Genomic DNA, 20,008 nt, shown 5'->3' on the forward strand with positions numbered 1-20,008 from the left:
AAAATTACAGAGAGATTGGGTGAGGCAGGGGGTATTTTTATCTCACACTAGCGCTAGTCGTGGTTTAGCCATTGCATTTGGGAAGAGAGTCTCAGTCAGGATAGATAGTTCCTACTTTGATAGCGATGGTAGATATATGATAGTACAGGCCTTGGTGAACTCGGAGAAATATGTATTTTGTAATCTCTATGCCCCCAACCATAGAACAGTGGACTTCTGGACAGGGCTGACACGACAATTAGCTCCACATATAGGCTCAAACCTAATAATTGGCGGGGACTTTAACATTTCACCCACTCACACCCTAGACAGACTCTGGTTGGACCCACACTCCATAAGGGACCCAAAAACAAACTATAAAGCTAGGTATGAAACCAAAATCTTTAGCATGTTAGAAGCTGATTTGGGGGTGTGCGATATCTGGAGATTGCAGAACCCAGAAGGGAAAGATTATACATGCTTATCCAAGGCCAAACACACTTTATCTAGAATCGATCTCTTCCTGACTGCTAGTAAATTGATCACCCACATCAACTTGTGTAAAATACATAACATACTACTATCAGACCACGCACCTGTGGAACTAGCACTTGGAGCTCGGAGACCACAGTCCAATAGAAACATACTCCGATTCCCCACATATTTATCCACTTCAGAGGCATTCACTAAATTTCTGCAACACACCTGGACAGATTTCGCCACTGACAATGCTGCTCAAATAGATGATGCCCAACTTTTTTGGGAAACAGCGAAAGTGGTGTCTGCTGGGGCTATAATCTCATATGTCTCAAAATTGCGACATAATACACAATACAGATACAGAACATTGCAAAAACAACTGTGGTTGGCTTATCAGGCTTACTTACAAACTAAGACAAAAACAACCTATGAGACTTATATTGCGTCCAAGGCAGAGTTGGAGGCTTTCATGGGGCAGCAGACAGTGGTGGGGCTACTGAAAACAGCAGGTAAATACTACAGGTTTGGGGGCAGGGCAGGTAGGATGTTAGCATCTCTGACAAAACCGCAGACATCTAAGACGAATATAGCAGCAGTGAAAGCGCAAGGCGTAATATACACTAAACCAGACGACATTGTGAAATGTTTTGCACGTTATTACGCAAAATTATACACACAGCAAGACAGGGCCCCTGAGGGGGTCCAGGCCCAGTTCTGGCAATCGTTACAACTTCCTCAGATAACTCAGGAGCAGACTGACAGTCTAAACGCCCCCATAACTGTTGAGGAACTGACTCTCACCCTGAGATCCCTGCCGGCCGGCAAGGCGTCGGGCCCTGACGGCCTGCCTGCTGAATTCTATAAGTCTCTTCAGCCTCAGATTGCTCCAACACTAGCCAGACTGTACAATGCACTCCTACATACGGGGGTATCTCGCTCCAAGAGTTTCACAGCGGCACACATCACACTCATCCCCAAGCCTGGGAAAGACCACTCCTTGCCAGAATCCTACCGACCAATATCGCTGTTGAACACGGATTACAAGCTGTTCATGAAGATTCTGGCGAACAGACTTAAAGTGGTCCTGCCTGATTTGGTGCACCCGGACCAAACGGGATTTGTTCACAAACGCTCGTCGGTGGTGAATCTCCGCAGAGTCCTGCACGTAATAGAGCACTACTGGGCAAGGGGTCGGGAGAGGGGTGGGGGTGACATGTCGGAGGCCTTCCTGCTATCCCTGGATGCGGAGAAGGCCTTCGACCAGGTGGAGTGGCCTCATTTAATAGATACCATGCGCACATTCGGCTTTCAGGGCCCGTTTTTAGAGATCAGAAGCAAAATGTATCAGCACCCAGCTGCTCGGGTTCTTGTGAATGGGCTTTTCTCCTCAGACTTTTCTATTCAGAGGGGCACCAGGCAGGGATGCCCCCTGTCGCCGTTGCTATTTAACCTGGTGTTGGAACCCCTGGCATTAAAATTGCGGCAAATCTTCCCTGGGATTTCGATAAAGGGGATCTCACTGCATCTGGCTTTATACGCTGATGACATGCTGCTCTTTGTGGACTCACAATCCACGCAAATACCCCATATCTTATGAGCTATTACAGACTTAGGCACCTTTTCGGGTTATAAAATAAACACCGCTAAATTGGAAGTACTGTGGCTACATAGACACCAAAACGCGAAACACACCTACCCATTTGTGGAGATGGCGGGAGGACTGACCTATTTGGGCATTAAACTTCATCGGGACCCGCTTAAACTGTATGACCTAAACATCACCACCAAATGCTCGGAGCTAGTTTCCCAGCTGATGAATTGGGCTAACCTCCCCCTGGGCTTGTCGGGCCATATCAGCTTGATTAAAATGACAGTCTTACCCAAGATTCTGTATCCCTTGCTTATGTTGCCATTCTTGATGTCAAAGAGAGATTTGAAAGCTCTCTCTAACGCAATGTCACGATTCATATGGAAGAGTGGCAAACCGCGGATTGCGATGAACAAACTGCACCTTCCCTTTCAGAGAGGAGGCTTGGGACTACCAAACCTAAAGTTTTATAACTGGGCAGCGTTGGCCAGATTGGTCACCGACTGGCAACTAAACACTAGACATTTTTCTGATCCGGCCTTGGAGGAGGCGATATTTGCGCCTGTGGCGCCAGCCTACCTTCCGTATGCTAAGCTATCATCCCTGCCATCTGCGGTTGTCAATAAAGTGCTGTATCGTGACCCACTGAGAGCATGGCACTTGATCCACAGGTTCTTGGGGGTGGTCGGCCCTCCCCCTAAATATATACCCATTGTTGGGAATGTAGACTTCCCAGCGGGTATCGAACATGAACCATTTCTTATTTGGAAAACTCTCAGCATAAGAGTGTTGGGGGACGTATTGGACCCCCTACTTCATGTCATGCTCTCCTTCCAGGAGCTAAAAACTAAGTACCAGATATTGAATCAACACTTTTATGCGTGTCTTCAATTAAGACACTATGTGAAGTCTCTGCAGGCGGTCAATGCCGGTTTCTGGGACACATCCCCCTTCGTTATAGCACAGACATTGTTTCTGGTGGGAAGATTTTTCCTTTCACAATTTTACGCTCAACTAAGAAAAAACACGGAGATTTCACTCCACAACAATATGCTGATGAGACTAGCCACAGACATTTCCACAGAGGTGACGGTGCAAGACCTAACGGATAGTCTGGACCTCACAAGGCGGGCTACTCTTGCGATCCCTTACAGGGAAGCTCAGATTAGACTGCTACACAAAGACTATATCACACCCAGCAGATTAGTAATTAATGGAATGAGTTATACCCCAATCAATGTATTAAATGTAGCAGTGACTCCCCCTCTTTACTACACTATTTGTATACTTGCCCGATTATCAGACGCTTCTGGGGCCACTTACAATACTGGATTAACATTACGTTTGAGATAGAGATAGAGCTTACCACAGCGGAGATTTATCTTTTTAAGGGGAATGACACACATAAACGTTACCACCAGATACTGACACTGTGCATGTTACTAGCGAGGAAGTGTATACTCTCTAGATGGATTACCAAACAACCTCCAACAATAGCTCAGTTCAAACATCTGCTGTTAAGACAGTTATATTTAGAGCAATATGACGTACGGCTAGATACACTATGTAGGTTAAGGCCTTTTTGGAAAAAATGGTGCCCGCTCATAAACACACTCCATAAGGACTTAAAGGACCACATTATAAAACCATTCTTACACTCTGAAATATTACCCTTGCTCAACTTGGGTGAGGGTGACTGCTCCTTGTTAGGACGAGCGGAAACTCCCAATGCCCACTCTAGCAATGTGCAATACATCACAGAGATCATGCTTTTTTAAGTAATTAGGATAGGGGTTTTTTTTTCTTCTTCTTCTCCTCTCCCCCCCCCCACCCCCTTTTTCCCAGTGTTCCCTTGCCCTTGGTGTCACTTTGTTAAAAGGTTTTACTGTTGTTATGTCTGTTACTTTGTTGAAAATTTAAAATGGAAACGGATATAGCAATTGACAATTGTTTGAAAAGAGATTTTATTGAAATGTATCAATGCTGACAGAGACATTCATAAGAACTTGGCTTCCTATTGTATCATTGAGATTTAAATTTCAGATCACTTCTTCATGTCAGGCGTGCAGAGGCATAAACCACAACGTTTGTAATATCTTGTATCCTATTTTCATCACTGAATGTGCAGCTGTATCTGCCTCTTTGCTGTATTTGTTTCTTGTTAATAAAAAGAATTAAAAAAAAAAAAAAAAAAAAACCCCTGCACCTCGCCACAGCCCTGCTGTGGCGCCTACCTGCCCTCAGGGGTATGTAAAATCGGATTAAACCTTCGATTAGGCCCAATACTGTTCTGAAAGGCCCACTGGAGTTGGAGCTTGCTGCTTGTCTGGGAAAAACAACTGCGCAACTGAGGCGCGAAAATAGGCCCCGCCTATCTCACTCGATGTCTCACAGCCTAAAATAACCGCACCAGAGCGGTCTAAAACCTAGCCATGTGGGTTCATATACCCATAAATGAAGCCATGTGTACCCTCTATACTTAATAAAGCATAAAAACGTCTATCATAAAAAACGTTATCTGTAACTCCCAGTCATGAAAACGTTTGCCCACAAACATCCTAACATCAGTGTCAACCATTTTTTTGTAGCCCAATATGCAAGTCCAGTAATACCCCTCTTTATACTTTAGGATTACTGCTTACCCTTTCCCTCATGGGGATACTGTCAGCCAATTCTGAAATAACACAGTCTCTCCAGAAAAAAATGACTGAACATACCTCACTGCTTATAGCATGAAAAACGTTCCTCACACTGAAGTTTCTTAAGTACTCCTCAGCCATTCTGTGGGAACTCCTCTGGATCTTAGTAACAACTGCTAAGATCATCAGCCTCCAGGCAGAAGTCTTCATCCATCTGCTGCCTGGGAGGAAAGAGCACACACATTTAAAATAAAAAACTCTTGCTTGAAGAAAATAAAAACTAACATTTTATCACCTCTTTCACTTTAATTTACCCTTCCTATTACTTAGAGTAGGCAAAGAGAATGACTGGGGGTGGAGTCAAGGGAGGAGCTAAATAGACAGCTCTGCTGTGGTGCTCTTTGCCACTTCCTGTTAGCAGGAGGATAATATCCGACAAGTAAAGGATGAATCCGTGGACTCGTCGTATTTTATAGAAGAAAAATACATTTGACAGCCCTTGAAGGGACGTACAACTCAACATTATTCTTTCATGATTCAGATAGAGCATATCGCTTTAAACAACTTTCCAGTTTACAATCATACAATTTTTTTTAATTCTTTTGGTATCCTTTGAAGGAGCACCAATGCATTACTGGGAGCTAACTGTGCACTTTGGATGAACCAATAACAAGTAGCATGTACTGTATGCGCAGCCACCAATAATCAGCTGATTTTGAGCCTACCTAGTTATGCTTTTCAACATAGGATACAAAGGGAACTATGCAAATTAGATATAGAAGTATATAGGAAAGGTATTTAAAAATATGTGCTCTATCTGAATCATGAAAGTTTAATTTTGACTGTTTAACTTATTTTTTACATAAAAACATGAAGGGTAAAATGATATATACACACAATATTATTATTGTTATTATTACTATTATTTTGTAGGTCGAGAGCATGCGTTGGAGAAAATTTTGCCAAAACTGAGATTTTCCTGTTCTTCAGAAGGCTGCTGCAAAAATTCACAGATGTAGATTTTTCCCCTGCGGTTGGACTTACCAGGGGGCCTAAGTCGTATTTCATGTGTGCTGTGCCTCGCTATTAGAATATGTTAATAAAAGGGATCAGAGATTAAGATTGAAAGTTTTGTAAACATTAAAAAACAAACAATTAATATAATTAATTACTTTTACTATTTACTATTTTTATTTTAACTGTGGATATGTGTAATTTTAAAAATATTATGGACAAGATTACGAGTGGCATGCTAACCGTTATAGGCAAGCGATATTGGGTTTATCGCAGCTGATTGTGTGTCGGATGTAGCACTCTTATTGCAGGTTGAAAGTAAACACGATCGCTTGAGCGTAATTGAAGTTAACGAACATTGGGATAGTGCAACCTCAGCTCTGGTTAACTGTTTTGCAATACAAAAAATGTCACAAAACACATCAAAAATACATTGAAAAGTACAGTGACACTCATAATAACATTTTCTAATAAAAATTATTAAGAAAATATTGCCCAAAAAAGGGCTCAAAGTTATGAGTTCTCAGTTGTTAGAGAAAAAAAAGCAGGCAAAGAGATTTAACTCTAAATATGTTTATGTATGTATTTACAGACATCTATACACAAATAAACACATACGTACATATGTAAATATATATATATATATATATATATATATATATATATATATATATATATATATATATATATATATATATATATATATATATACATATACATTGGAGCCCTTTACAGTAAAATAGATGATTCATGCAATATTCATATTTAATAAAGTGTTATACTGTGTATTTAATGTTAATATTTCACATTCCAATATTCTGCACATAGCAGAATATAAGTTTTTTGAAATAGATATTCCTATATATATCTGTATATATCTATACCTATAATCTGCATTTAATATTGACAGAGACAGTCATAACAAAAGTTTCTGTAGTTAAAAGTTCAACATTTTTGAAGTACATTTTGACAATCTTATACATCACCATTTCAGCCAAACTTCAGCTGTTCATCCAATGCATTTTGCTGCCTATTCATCACTTTGTCAGGATATCTTGAACTATATACATACATCTATATATGTATAAATATATTGTACCAAAATACCATTAGATATATGTAGTAATATGTATTTATGAATAAATAGAACATTGCATTGGAATGTGAAATATTCATATCTTCATGTAGAGCCCTTAAGAAAATGGTCGGGTTTGCGTGCAAGTAGGTTTTATTTAACGCTTTTTTTGCTGGATTGACTGCTACGGGGGAATACGTTAACGTGGTCATGCTATTCTAACTTTGGCTTTTTGCGTGCATGGATTTAGCACACGAGCAAAAACTTTTTACTTTCAACTTATAATCGAGTGCTACTCGACGTGCGCAAAAGGCTTACTTCTGGCAGAGTTATCGTGTGAGCGGGAGCGTTCAATACTGCTCCACTCGTTATCTAGCCCTATATGTGTATTAAAACTTTTTTTTATATGAATTGTAGGGTTGTTTGTTATTTATCATATATCCAGTTTTGAAAACTGACAAAATAATACCAAATTTTTTTAAAAATTATCTTTAAAGGGACATTAAACCCAAAAATGTTCTTTCATGATTCAGATAGAGAATACACATTTTTTTTAAAGTTTCCAATTTAGTTCTATTATCAAATTTATTTTATTCTCATGTTATTCTTTGTTAAAGAGATACCTAGGTAGGTAGCGTGCACATGCCTAAAGTACTACATGACAGGAAATATTGCCATCTAGTGCTCCTGCTAATGTAGAAAATTACTGAAAAACTGCTGCTATATAGTGCTGCAGACACGTGCACACTTTTGAGCTTACATTTTGATAACAATTTGATAATAGAAGTACAGGGAGTGCAGAATTATTAGGCAAATGAGTATTTTGACCACATCATCCTCTTTATGCATGTTGTCTTACTCCAAGCTGTATAGGCTCGAAAGTTTACTACCAATTAAGCATATTAGGTGATGTGCATCTCTGTAATGAGAAGGGGTGTGGTCTAATGACATCAACACCCTATATCAGGTGTGCATAATTATTAGGCAACTTCCTTTCCTTTGGCAAAATGGGTCAAAAGAAGGACTTGACAAGCTCAGAAAAGTCAAAAATAGTGAGATATCTTGCAGAGGGATGCAGCACTCTTAAAATTGCAAAGCTTCTGAAGCGTGATCATCGAACAATCAAGCGTTTCATTCAAAATAGTCAACAGGGTCGCAAGAAGCTTGTGGAAAAACCAAGGCGCAAAATAACTGCCCATGAACTGAGAAAAGTCAAGCGTGCAGCTGCCAAGATGCCACTTGCCACCAGTTTGGCCATATTTCAGAGCTGCAACATCACTGGAGTGCCCAAAAGCACAAGGTGTGCAATACTCAGAGACCTGGCCAAGGTAAGAAAGGCTGAAAGACGACCACCACTGAACAAGACACACAAGCTGAAACGTCAAGACTGGTCCAAGAAATATCTCAAGACTGATTTTTCTAAGGTTTTATGGACTGATGAAATGAGAGTGAGTCTTGATGGGCCAGATGGATGGGCCCGTGGCTGGATTGGTAAAGGGCAGAGAGCTCCAGTCCGACTCAGACGCCAGCAAGGTGGAGGTGGAGTACTGGTTTGGGCTGGTATCATCAAAGATGAGCTTGTGGGGCCTTTTCGGGTTGAGGATGAAGTCAAGCTCAACTCCCAGTCCTGCTGCCAGTTTCTGGAAGACACCTTCTTCAAGCAGTGGTACAGGAAGAAGTCTGCATCCTTCAAGAAAAACATGATTTTCATGCAGGACAATGCTCCATCACACGCGTCCAAGTACTCCACAGCGTGGCTGGCAAGAAAGGGTATAAAAGAAGAATATCTAATGACATGGCCTCCTTGTTCACCTGATCTGAACCCCATTGAGAACCTGTGGTCCATCATCAAATGTGAGATTTACAAGGAGGGAAAACAGTACACCTCTCTGAACAGTGTCTGGGAGGCTGTGGTTGCTGCTGCACGCAAAGTTGATGGTGAACAGATCAAAACACTGACAGAATCCATGGATGGCAGGCTTTTGAGTGTCCTTGCAAAGAAAGGTGGCTATATTGGTCACTGATTTGTTTTTGAATGTCAGAAATGTATATTTGTGAATGTTGAGATGTTATATTGGTTTCACTGGTAAAAATAAATAATTGAAATGGGTATATATTTGTTTTTTGTTAAGTTGCCTAATAATTATGCACAGTAATAGTCACCTGCACACACAGATATCCCCCTAAAATAGCTCAAACTAAAAACAAACTAAAAACTACTTCCAAAAATATTCAGCTTTGATATTAATGAGTTTTTTGGGTTCATTGAGAACATGGTTGTTGTTCAATAATAAAATGAATCCTCAAAAATACAACTTGCCTAATAATTCTGCACTCCCTGTATATTAGAACATAACATTTTAAACAACTTTCTATCTAAATCATAAAAGAAAAATATAATTTGGGTTTTATGTCCCTTTAACTCAAAAATATCAATTGGTTTAATTGAAAAAAGAAAGATAAATTAAAGGGATATGAAACCCAAAAAAATTATTTCATGATTCAGATAGCATGCAATAGCATGCAATTTTAAACAAATTTCTAATTAGCTTCTATCACATTTTCTTTGTTCTCTTGGTATCTTTTGTTGAAAAGCAGGGTCTTAAGTTCAGGAGCGTGCTCATCTCTAGATTACTACAGTACATGGCAGCAGTTTTGTAAGAATAATATCCATTTGCAAGAGCACTAGATTTCAGCTCTATTTCCTGCTATGTAGTGTTCCAGACACCTACCTAGGTAGTGCTTTAACAAAAGAATACAATTGAAATGAAGGGAATGTGCTAATATATGTAAATTGGAAACCTTTTTAAAATTCTATGCTATGTCTGAATCACAAAAGAGAAAATTGGGTTTAATATCAATTTAATATTTTTTGAGCTATTCACTATCAGCTAGATTACAAGTTTTGCCCATAGAGGGTGCGAAACGAATGCAACAAAAGTTGCGTTATTTCACCCTCCATAGCGCTGCCATTACAAGTTTCTGAAAAGCCTCCTTGTGCGTGCGAAATGGTGGCGATAAGCTCCATACTGCACAAAAGCCAAGGACTGAGTATACGTGCCCGTGCATGCTTTCCCCAAAGACATCAATGGGGAGAGAGTGAAAGAAAAAATACATGAAGTGCGGAATGGCGATCACCATAACGCAACCCCATTGATGTCTATGGGGGGAAAAAAAGTTAAGTTTAGACTTGGGGTTTATGTTAGGGTGTTAGGTTTAAACACCCCTAATCTGCCGCCCCGACATCGCAGACACCTAAATAAAGTAATTAACCCCTAATCTGCCACTCCCGTCATTGCCGCCACTAATAAAAGTTATTAACCCCTATTCCGCCGCTCCCCGACATTGCCGCAAATGTAATGAAGTTATTAACCCCTAATCTGCCACTCCCAACATTGCCGCCACTAATAAAAGCTATTAACCCCTATTCCGCCACTGCCTGACATTGCCGCCACTAATAAAAATATTAACCCCTAAAGCTATGGCCTCCCACATCTCCGCCACTAAATAAACATATTAACCCCTAAACCGCCAGCCCCCCACATTGGAAAAAAAATTAAACTATTAACCCCTAAACCTAACAACCCCCTAACTTTATATTAAAATTACAATATCGCTATCTTAAAATAAATAAAAACTTACCTGTGTAATTAAAAAAACCTAAGTTTAAACTAACAATTGACCTAACATAACTATTATACTAAAATTAAAATAACTACCAATTAAATAAACTAAATTATACATTAAAAAAACCTAACACTACTAAAATAATTTAAGTCTAAAATTACAAAAAATAACAAACACTAAATTATGAAAATTATCAAAAATAAAAACAATTACACCTAATCTAATAGCCCTATAAAAATAAAAAGCCCCCAAAATAAAAACTCCCCTTAGCCTACAATAAACTATCAATAGCCCTTAAAAGGGTCTTTTGTAGGGCATTGCCCTAAAGAAATCAGCTCTTTTACCTGAAAAATATCAAAATAACAAGAGTATTGCATTGAGCAATGATACTTTTTTTATTGGACTAACTATACATTTATAAGATGACAAGCTTTCGGAAGAGTTCCTTCCTTTATCAAGTCTGAAGCAATACTAACCAATTCAATGGAATTTACAGATTGTATCTTAAAACACAGAATAGCTAAGAAGACAGTGCAGGGAGAGGAGGAGGTGTCGTAAAAATCATGAGGGGGGCTTAGGTAACAGGCAGACAGTGTCCAGTGTAGGAGAACAGACAGGGGAAATATATAGCTTTACATAGAGCATATACTGACATAAAGTTATATATCAACATTGAATCAATATCTATAGAGATGTGAAATTGTATATACAGGGGGAATACAAAAGTTAAGAAAAGACAAAAGTGTGGACATAGGCTTACCTGTGTACCTATGTATAAAGAATGTGGAATATACAATGTAATTGACTAAATGAAAGTACATTACAAAAAATTTTGATAATGTGTTAAGAATCCAGAGTCCACATTTAGTCCAGAATTAAACAGGTTGAAGTGCATTATCATTTTCATTTCAAAGGTTTTTCTTTCCATGGTGTTATTGAAGTTGCCTCTGAGAATTTTGATTTTGAGGTTTTGGATGGAGTGGTCAGGTTGGGTGAAATGTTGACCAACAGGGGTGCAGTATTTTGTTTCACAGTGGTTTTTGATTGAGTGTCTGTGTAAGTTCATTCGAAGGACTACATCACAGAGGGAAATAGACAATTATCAGATCAAACTTATTACAAAAAACTGGAAAAGGACCCCACCCAGGAATACACTTTGCAACTTAGAAAACTAATTAAAACATTCCCTAAACACACGCAACATAAACTGGACAAACTGGTGCCCTCTAACCCAAGCATAGGGACATTCTACGTGCTCCCAAAAATCCACAAACCAGGGAACCCAGGAAGACCAATAATAACAGGCATGGACACTCTGACTGAGCAACTATCGGGCCTAGTGGAGAATATTCTTAAGCCCTTAGTTATTAACACCACTAGCTTTATAAAAGACACCACTGATTTTCTTAACAAAATCAGCCAGATAACAGAATTGCCAGAGGATACTATACTTGTGACAATGGATGTGGAATCCCTGTACAGCAATATTCCACATAAAGATGGTATTGATGCCTGCTTAAACTTTCTTTCCTGCAACAGCCTTAACCAGACATATAGTGCTTTTACAGTCAGTAAACTTACAGAATTTATACTTACTCACAATTATTTCATCTTCAACCACTCCATCTACTTACAAATCATGGGAACAGCCATGGGCACCAAAATGGCACCACAGTACGCAAACCTCTTCATGGCTGACTTAGAACAGAGATTCCTAGCCACTCACGCTCACAAACCATTCAAATACTTTCGCTACATCGATGATATTTTCATCATATGGACAGAAGGAGAAAAAAACCTTGAACATTTTCATAAATCATTTAATCTATTTCATGCATCAATCAAGCTTAAAATGAACTTTTCTAGAGACTGTGTCAACTTCCTGGATACAACAATATCCATCACAAATGGCAAACTGCATTCATCTGTATACAGGAAACCAACAGATAGATGCAGCTACCTCCACAGCTCCAGCTCCCACCCCAATCACATTAAAAAATCCATAATCTACAGTCAGGCTACAAGATACCACAGAATTTGTTCAGATACCAAGGACTGTGACAAACACCTCATCACATTGTCCCAATCATTCAGAGAAAAAGGTTACAAAACAAGGATTATAAATAAAAAAATTAACTCTGCTCTCAATACCCCACGTGAACACTTACTACAATACAGGGAGAAGAAAAACATATCACGTATACCACTAGTAGTCAAATACAACCCTGCTGTGGAAGGGATACGAAAAATCATAAAAGACTTACAGCCACTACTCTTAGAGGATCCCACACTCAAAAAAATCTTTCCAAAACCCCCAATCCTGGCATACAGACAAGCACCTAACCTAAAGCAGAAACTGGTACATAGGAAGCTACCCCTTGAGAAAAAGAACACTCAGAATGGAACCAAGTGCTGCTATAAAGCTCGCTGCAAACTGTGTCAACACGTTTGTGAAAGCAGCACAGCAAATCACAATAATAAATCTTACAACATTAAAGGGGCATATTCATGTATATCTGCAAATGTGGTATACATGATACATTGCACTGCATGTGAAATGGGATGCTATATTGGAGAAACAAGCCAAAAACTGCACCTTCGAATGAACTTACACAGACACTCAATCAAAAACCACTGTGAAACAAAATACTGCACCCCTGTTGGTCAACATTTCACCCAACCTGACCACTCCATCCAAAACCTCAAAATCAAAATTCTCAGAGGCAACTTCAATAACACCATGGAAAGAAAAACCTTTGAAATGAAAATGATAATGCACTTCAACCTGTTTAATTCTGGACTAAATGTGGACTCTGGATTCTTAACACATTATCAAAAATTTTTGTAATGTACTTTCATTTAGTCAATTACATTGTATATTCCACATTCTTTATACATAGGTACACAGGTAAGCCTATGTCCACACTTTTGTCTTTTCTTAACTTTTGTATTCCCCCTGTATATACAATTTCACATCTCTATAGATATTGATTCAATGTTGATATATAACTTTATGTCAGTATATGCTCTATGTAAAGCTATATATTTCCCCTGTCTGTTCTCCTACACTGGACACTGTCTGCCTGTTACCTAAGCCCCCCCTCATGATTTTTACGACACCTCCTCCTCTCCCTGCACTGTCTTCTTAGCTATTCTGTGTTTTAAGATACAATCTGTAAATTCCATTGAATTGGTTAGTATTGCTTCAGACTTGATAAAGGAAGGAACTCTTCCGAAAGCTTGTCATCTTATAAATGTATAGTTAGTCCAATAAAAAAAGTATCATTGCTCAATGCAATACTCTTGTTATTTTGATATCTAAATCTCTGGACTAACATGGCTACTCCAATCAACGTGACCTGAAAAATACAAAGACCCCCCCAACAGTAAAACCCACCACCCAACCAACTCCCCAAAATAAAAAAAACCTAACTCTAACAAAAACCTAAGCTACCCATTGCCCTGAAAATGGCATTTGTATGGGCATTGCCCTTAAAAGGGCATTCAGCTCTTTTTCATTGCCCTGAAAAGGGCATTTAGCTCTTTTACCTAAAGCCCAAACCGTAATCTAAAAAAAAAACTAATACTAACGCCCGATGATCCACTTACAGTTTCTGAAGTCCGGACATCAAGGCGGCGGGGTCTTCATCCATCCAGACGGCATCTTCTATCTTCATCCAGACGGCATCTTCTATCTTCATCCTGGCGGCGGGTCTATCCTTGAAGACATCCAGTGCAGAGCATCCTCTTCATACGGTCACCGCCGTACACTGCATGAGAGCTACTAAAATCATATTGGCTGTTCAAATCAGTCAATAGGATGAGAGCTACTGAAATTCTATTGGCTATTCAAATCAGCCAATAGAATTTCAGTAGCTCTCATCCTATTTCAAAAATCAATTCAGCTAATAGGAATGCAAGGGACACCATTTTGAAAAGGCTCACTTGCATTGAAGATTCAGTGTACAGCAGTTACCGGATGTCTTCAAGGATAGACCCACTCTGCGCCGCCGGGATGAAAATAGAGGACACCGCCTGGATGGATGAAGACCTCACCACCGTATCACTGACGCCGCTATCCAAATAGCTAAGTTAGCGCTGAAAAATTCAGGTTTCGCCATTTTGGCGCGCAGGGCGCTATGGCTAAAGTCCTGGTCGGCCGATGTGTCGTCTAAATCCAAGCTTTTGAACATTCCTTTCAAAGGAAAGACCCTCTTCGGGCCTGCATTGAAAGAGATTATTTCAGATATCACCGGGGGAAAAGGCCCTGCTCTCCCTCAGGACAAGCCCTTTAAGACAAAGAACAAAGCTAATTTTCGTTCCTTTCGCAATTTCAGGAACGGCCCCGCTTCATCCTCTCCGGCTGCAAAGCAAGAGGGTAACGCTTCACAGCCCAAGGCAACCTGGAAACCTTACCAGGGCTGGAATAAGGGTAAACAGGCCAAAAAGCCTGCAGCTGCCACCAAGACAGCATGAAGGGGTAGCTCCCGATCTGGGACCGGATCTAGTAGGGGGCAGACTCTCTCTCTTCGCTCAGGCCTGGGCAAGAGATGTACACAATCCTTGGGCATTAGAGATTGTAACCCAGGGATACGTTCTAGAATTCAAGGACTCTCCTCCAAGGGGAAGGTTCCACATTTCTCGTCTGTCTACAGATCAGACAAAGAAAGAGGCGTTTTTACGCTGTGTAGAAGATCTACTTACAATGGGAGTGATCCACCCAGTTCCAATTGCAGAACAAGGACTGGGGTTTTACTCAAACCTGTTTGTGGTTCCCAAAAAAGAAGGAACTTTCAGACCAATCCTGGATCTCAAAATTCTAATCAAATTCCTCAGAGTCCCATCATTCAAGATGGGGACCATTCGGACTATCTTACCAATGATCCAGGAGGGTCAATATATGACTACCGTGGATCTAAAGGATGCGTATCTGCATATTCCTATCCACAAAGATCATCAGCAGTTTCTCAGGTTCGCCTTTCTGGACAAGCATTATCAGTTTGTGGCTCTTCCTTTCGGGTTGGCCAATGCTCCCAGAATTTTCACAAAGGTGCTAGGGTCCCTCCTGGTGGTTCTAAAACCTCGGGGCATAGCAGTGGCGCCTTACTTAGACGACATCTTAATTCAGGCGTCGACTTTCCAAAGAACCATGTCTCACATGGAGATCGTATTGGCCTTTCTGAGGTCTCACGGGTGGAAGGTGAACGTAAAAAAGAGTTCTCTCTCCCCCCTCACAAGAGTTCCATTCCTAGGAACCCTGATAGACTCGGTAGAAATAAAAATATTTCTGACGGAGGTCAGAAAGTTAAAACTGTTAACTACTTGCCGAGCTCTTCATTCCATTCCTCGGCCATCTGTAGCTCAGTGCATGGAGACAATCGGACTAATGGTAGCGGCAATGGACATAGTCCTTTTTGCTCGGATACACCTCAGACCAATGCAACTATGCATGCTCAAACAGTGGAATGGGGATTATGCAGATTTGTCTCCTCAAATTCAGTTGGACCAGGAGACCAGAGATTCTCTTCTGGTGGTTGTCTCAGGATCACCTGTCTCAGGGAATATGTTTCCGCAGACCAGAGTGGATCATTGTAACAACCGACGCCAGTCTGTTAGGCTGGGGTGTGGTCTGGGACTCCCTGAAAGCTCAGGGCTTATGGTCTCGGGAAGAAACTCTTCTCCCGATAAACATTCTGGAACTGAGGGCAATATTCAACGCTCTTCAGGCATGGCCTCAACTATCTGCGGCCAAATTCATCAGATTTCAGTTGGACAACATCACGACTGTAGCTTACGTCAATCATCAGGGGGGAACAAAGAGTTCCCTAGCAATGACGGAAGTAACCAAAATAATCAGGTGGGTGGAGGATCACTCCTGCCATCTCTCAGCAATTCATATCCCAGGAGTAGACAACTGGGAGGCGGATTTTTTAAGTTGTCAGACTTTTCACCCAGGGGAGTGGGAACTCCACCTGGAGGCATTTTCCCAGCTGACTCAGCTTTGGGGCACCCCAGAGTTGGATCTGATGGCGTCCCGTCAGAACACCAAACTTCCTCTCTACGGGTCCAGGTCCCGGGATCCCAAGGCTGTATTGATAGATGCTCTAGCAGAGCCTTGGTCCTTCAAGCTGGCTTATGTTTTTCCACCGTTTCCTCTCCGCCCGCGTCTGGTTGCCAGAATCAAGCAGGAGAAGGCTTTGGTGATTCTGATAGCGCCTGCGTGGCCACGCAGGACTTGGTTTGCAGACCTAGTGGACATGTCATCTGTCCCACCATGGACATTGCCAATGAGGCAGGATCTTCTGATACAGGGTCCATTCAAGCATCCAAATTTAGTTTCTCTACGTCTGACTGCTTGGAGATTGAACGCTTAATTCTATCAAAGCGTGGGTTCTCTGAGTCAGTTATAGATACTCTGATTCAGGCTAGAAAGACTGTCACCAGGAAAATCTACCATAAGATATGGCGGAAATATCTTTGTTGGTGTGAATCCAAGGGTTACTCATGGAGTAAGATTAGGATTCCCAGGATATTGTCTTTTCTCCAAGAAGGATTGGAGAAAGGATTGTCAGCTAGTTCCTTAAAAGGACAAATATCTGCTTTGTCTATCCTGTTACACAAGCGTCTGGCACAGGTACCAGACGTTCAAGCGTTTGCTCAGGCTTTAGTCAGAATCATGCCTGTCTATAAACCTGTGGCTCCGCCATGGAGTTTGAATCTAGTTCTTTCAGTTTTTCAAGGGGTTCCATTTGAACCTTTACATTCCATAGACATTAAGTTGTTATTTTGGAAAGTTTTGTTTTTGATAGCTATCTCTTCTGCTAGAAGAGTTTCACAATTAGCTGCCTTACAGTGTGATTCACCTTACCTGGTGTTCCACGCAGATAAGATAGATTTGCGTACCAAGCCTGGTTTTCTTCCTAAAGTTGTTTCTAACAAGAATATTAGCCAGGAAATAGTTTTTCCTTCTCTGTGTCCTAATCCATCTTCGAAGAAGGAACATTTATTACACAATCTTGATGTAGTTCATGCTTTAAAGTTCTATTTACAAGCAACTAAGGATTTCAGACAAACATCTTCTTTGTTTGTTATCTATTCTGGTAAGAGGAGAGGTCAGAAGGCAACTGCTACCTCTCTTTCCTTTTGGCTGAAAAGCATCATCCATTTGGCCTATGAGACTGCTGGCCAGCAGCCTCCTGAAATAATTACTGCTCATTCTACCAGAGCAGTGGCTTCCACATGGGCTTTCAAAAATGAGGCTTCTTTTGAACAGATTTGTAAGGCAGCGACTTGGTCTTCACTGCATACTTTTGCCAAATTTTACAAATTCGATACTTTTGCTTCTTCAGAGGCTATTTTTGGGAGAAAGGTTTTGCAAGCAGTGGTGTCTTCCGTTTAAGGTACCTGTCTTGTTCCCTCCCTTCATCCGTGTCCTAAAGCTTTGGTATTGGTATCGCACAAGTAAAGGATGAATCCGTGGACTGGATACACCTTGCAAGAGAAAACAGAATTTATGCTTACCTGATAAATTACTTTCTCTTGCAGTGTATCCAGTCCACGGCCCGCCCTGGCATTTAAGTCAGGTAATTTTTTTTTTTTTTTGTTAAAACTACAGTCACCACTGCACCATATGGTTTCTCCTTTTTCTTCTTAACCTTTGGTCGAATGACTGGGGGGTAGAGCTAGAGGGGGAGCTATATGGACAGCTTTGCTGTGTGCTCTCTTTGCCACTTCCTGTAGGGAATGAGAATATCCCACAAGTAAAGGATGATTCCGTGGACTGGATACACCGCAAGAGAAAGTAATTTATCAGGTGAGCATAAATTTTGTTTTTAGCACTTAAGAATGTGGCGCTGAATGATTCTCAGGCAGAAGGAAACCAGGTTATGCCATCTAATTCTCCCCAAGTGTCACAACCATTAACACCCGCATAAGAGACGCCAAGTACTTCTAGTGCGTCTAATTCGTTCCCCCTGCAAGATATGGCCGTGGTTATGAATACTACCCTCACAGAGGTTTTATCTAAGCTGCCTGTGTTGCAAGGGAAGTGCAGTAGCTCTGGTGTGAGAATGAATGCCGAGCCCTCTGACGCTTTAGTAGCCGTATCCGATGTACCCTCACAATGTTCTGAAGTAGGGGTGAGGGATTTGCTGTCTGAGGGAGAGATTTCTGATTCAGGAAAGAGGTTCCCTCAGATAGACTCCGATATGACGGCCTATAAATTTAAGCTAGAACATCTCCGATTATTACTCATGGAGGTATTAGTGACTCTGGATGATTGTGACCCTATTGTGGTTCCAGAGAAATTGTGTAAAATGGATAAATATTTAGAGGTTCCTGTCTACACTGATGTTTTTCCGGTGCCTAAGAGGATTTCGGACTATATGCTAAGGAGTGGGATAGACCAGGTATTCCGTTCTCTCCCCCTCCTACCTTTAAGAAAATGTTTCCCATATCTGATACCATGCGGGACTCGTGGCAGATGGTCCCTAAGGTGGAGGGAGCTGTTTCTATTTTGGCAAAGCGTACAACTATACCTATTGAGGACAGTTGTGCTTTCAAAGATCCTATGGATAAAAAATTGGAAGGTCTCCTAAAGAAAATATCTGTTCATCAGGGTTTTCTTCTCCAACCTATAGCGTGTATTGTTCCGGTAACCACTGCAGCTGCTTTTTGGTTCGAGGCTCTGGAGGAGGCTCTTCAGGTTGAGACCCCATTAGATGATATCCTGGATAGAATTAGGGCTCTCAAGCTAGCTAATTCTTTTATTACAGATGCCGCTTTTCAACTGGCTAAATTAGCAGCAAAGAATTCAGGTTTTGCCATTTTAGCGTGTAGAGCGTTATGGCTTAAGTCCTGGTTGGCTGATGTGTCATCAAAATCTAAGCTTTTGGCCATCCCTTTCAAGGGTAAGACCCTATTCGGACCTGAATTGAAAGAGATCATTTCAGACATCACTGGAGGGAAAGGACATGCCCTCCCTCAGGATAAGACTAATAAAATGAGGACCAAACAAAATAATTTTCGTTTCTTTCGAATCTTCAAAGGTGGTCCCTCTTCCTCTTCCCCTGCCGCAAAGCAAGAGGGGAATTTTGCTCAATCCAAGTCAGCCTGGAGACCTAACCAGGCTTGGAACAAAGGCAAACAGGCCAAGAAGCTCCGGCTGTCACCAAGTCAGCATGAAGGGGTAGCCCCCGATCCGGGGCCGGATCTAGTAGGCGGCAGGCTTTCTCTCTTTGCTCAGGCTTGGGCAAGAGACGTTCAGGACTCCTGGGCTTTAGAAATAAATCGTAACCCAGGGATACCTTCTAGATTTCAAGGATTCTCCTCCAAGGGGGAGATTTCATCTTTCTCAATTGTCTGCAAACCAGACAAAAAGAGAGGCATTCTTATGCTGTGTAGAAAACCTACATATCATGGGCGTGATCCGCCCAGTTCCGAAAGCAGAGCAGGGCCAGGAGTTTTACTCCAATCTGTGGTTCCCAAAAAAGAGGGAACCTTCAGACCAATTTTAGATCTCAAGATCCTAAACAAATTCCTCAGAGTCCCATCCTTCAAGATGGCGACCATTCAGACTATTTTACCAATGATCCAGGAGGGTCAATA

The sequence above is a fragment of the Bombina bombina genome, chromosome 4 (genome assembly GCF_027579735.1).
Source record: "Bombina bombina isolate aBomBom1 chromosome 4, aBomBom1.pri, whole genome shotgun sequence".
Classification (NCBI taxonomy): domain Eukaryota; kingdom Metazoa; phylum Chordata; class Amphibia; order Anura; family Bombinatoridae; genus Bombina; species Bombina bombina.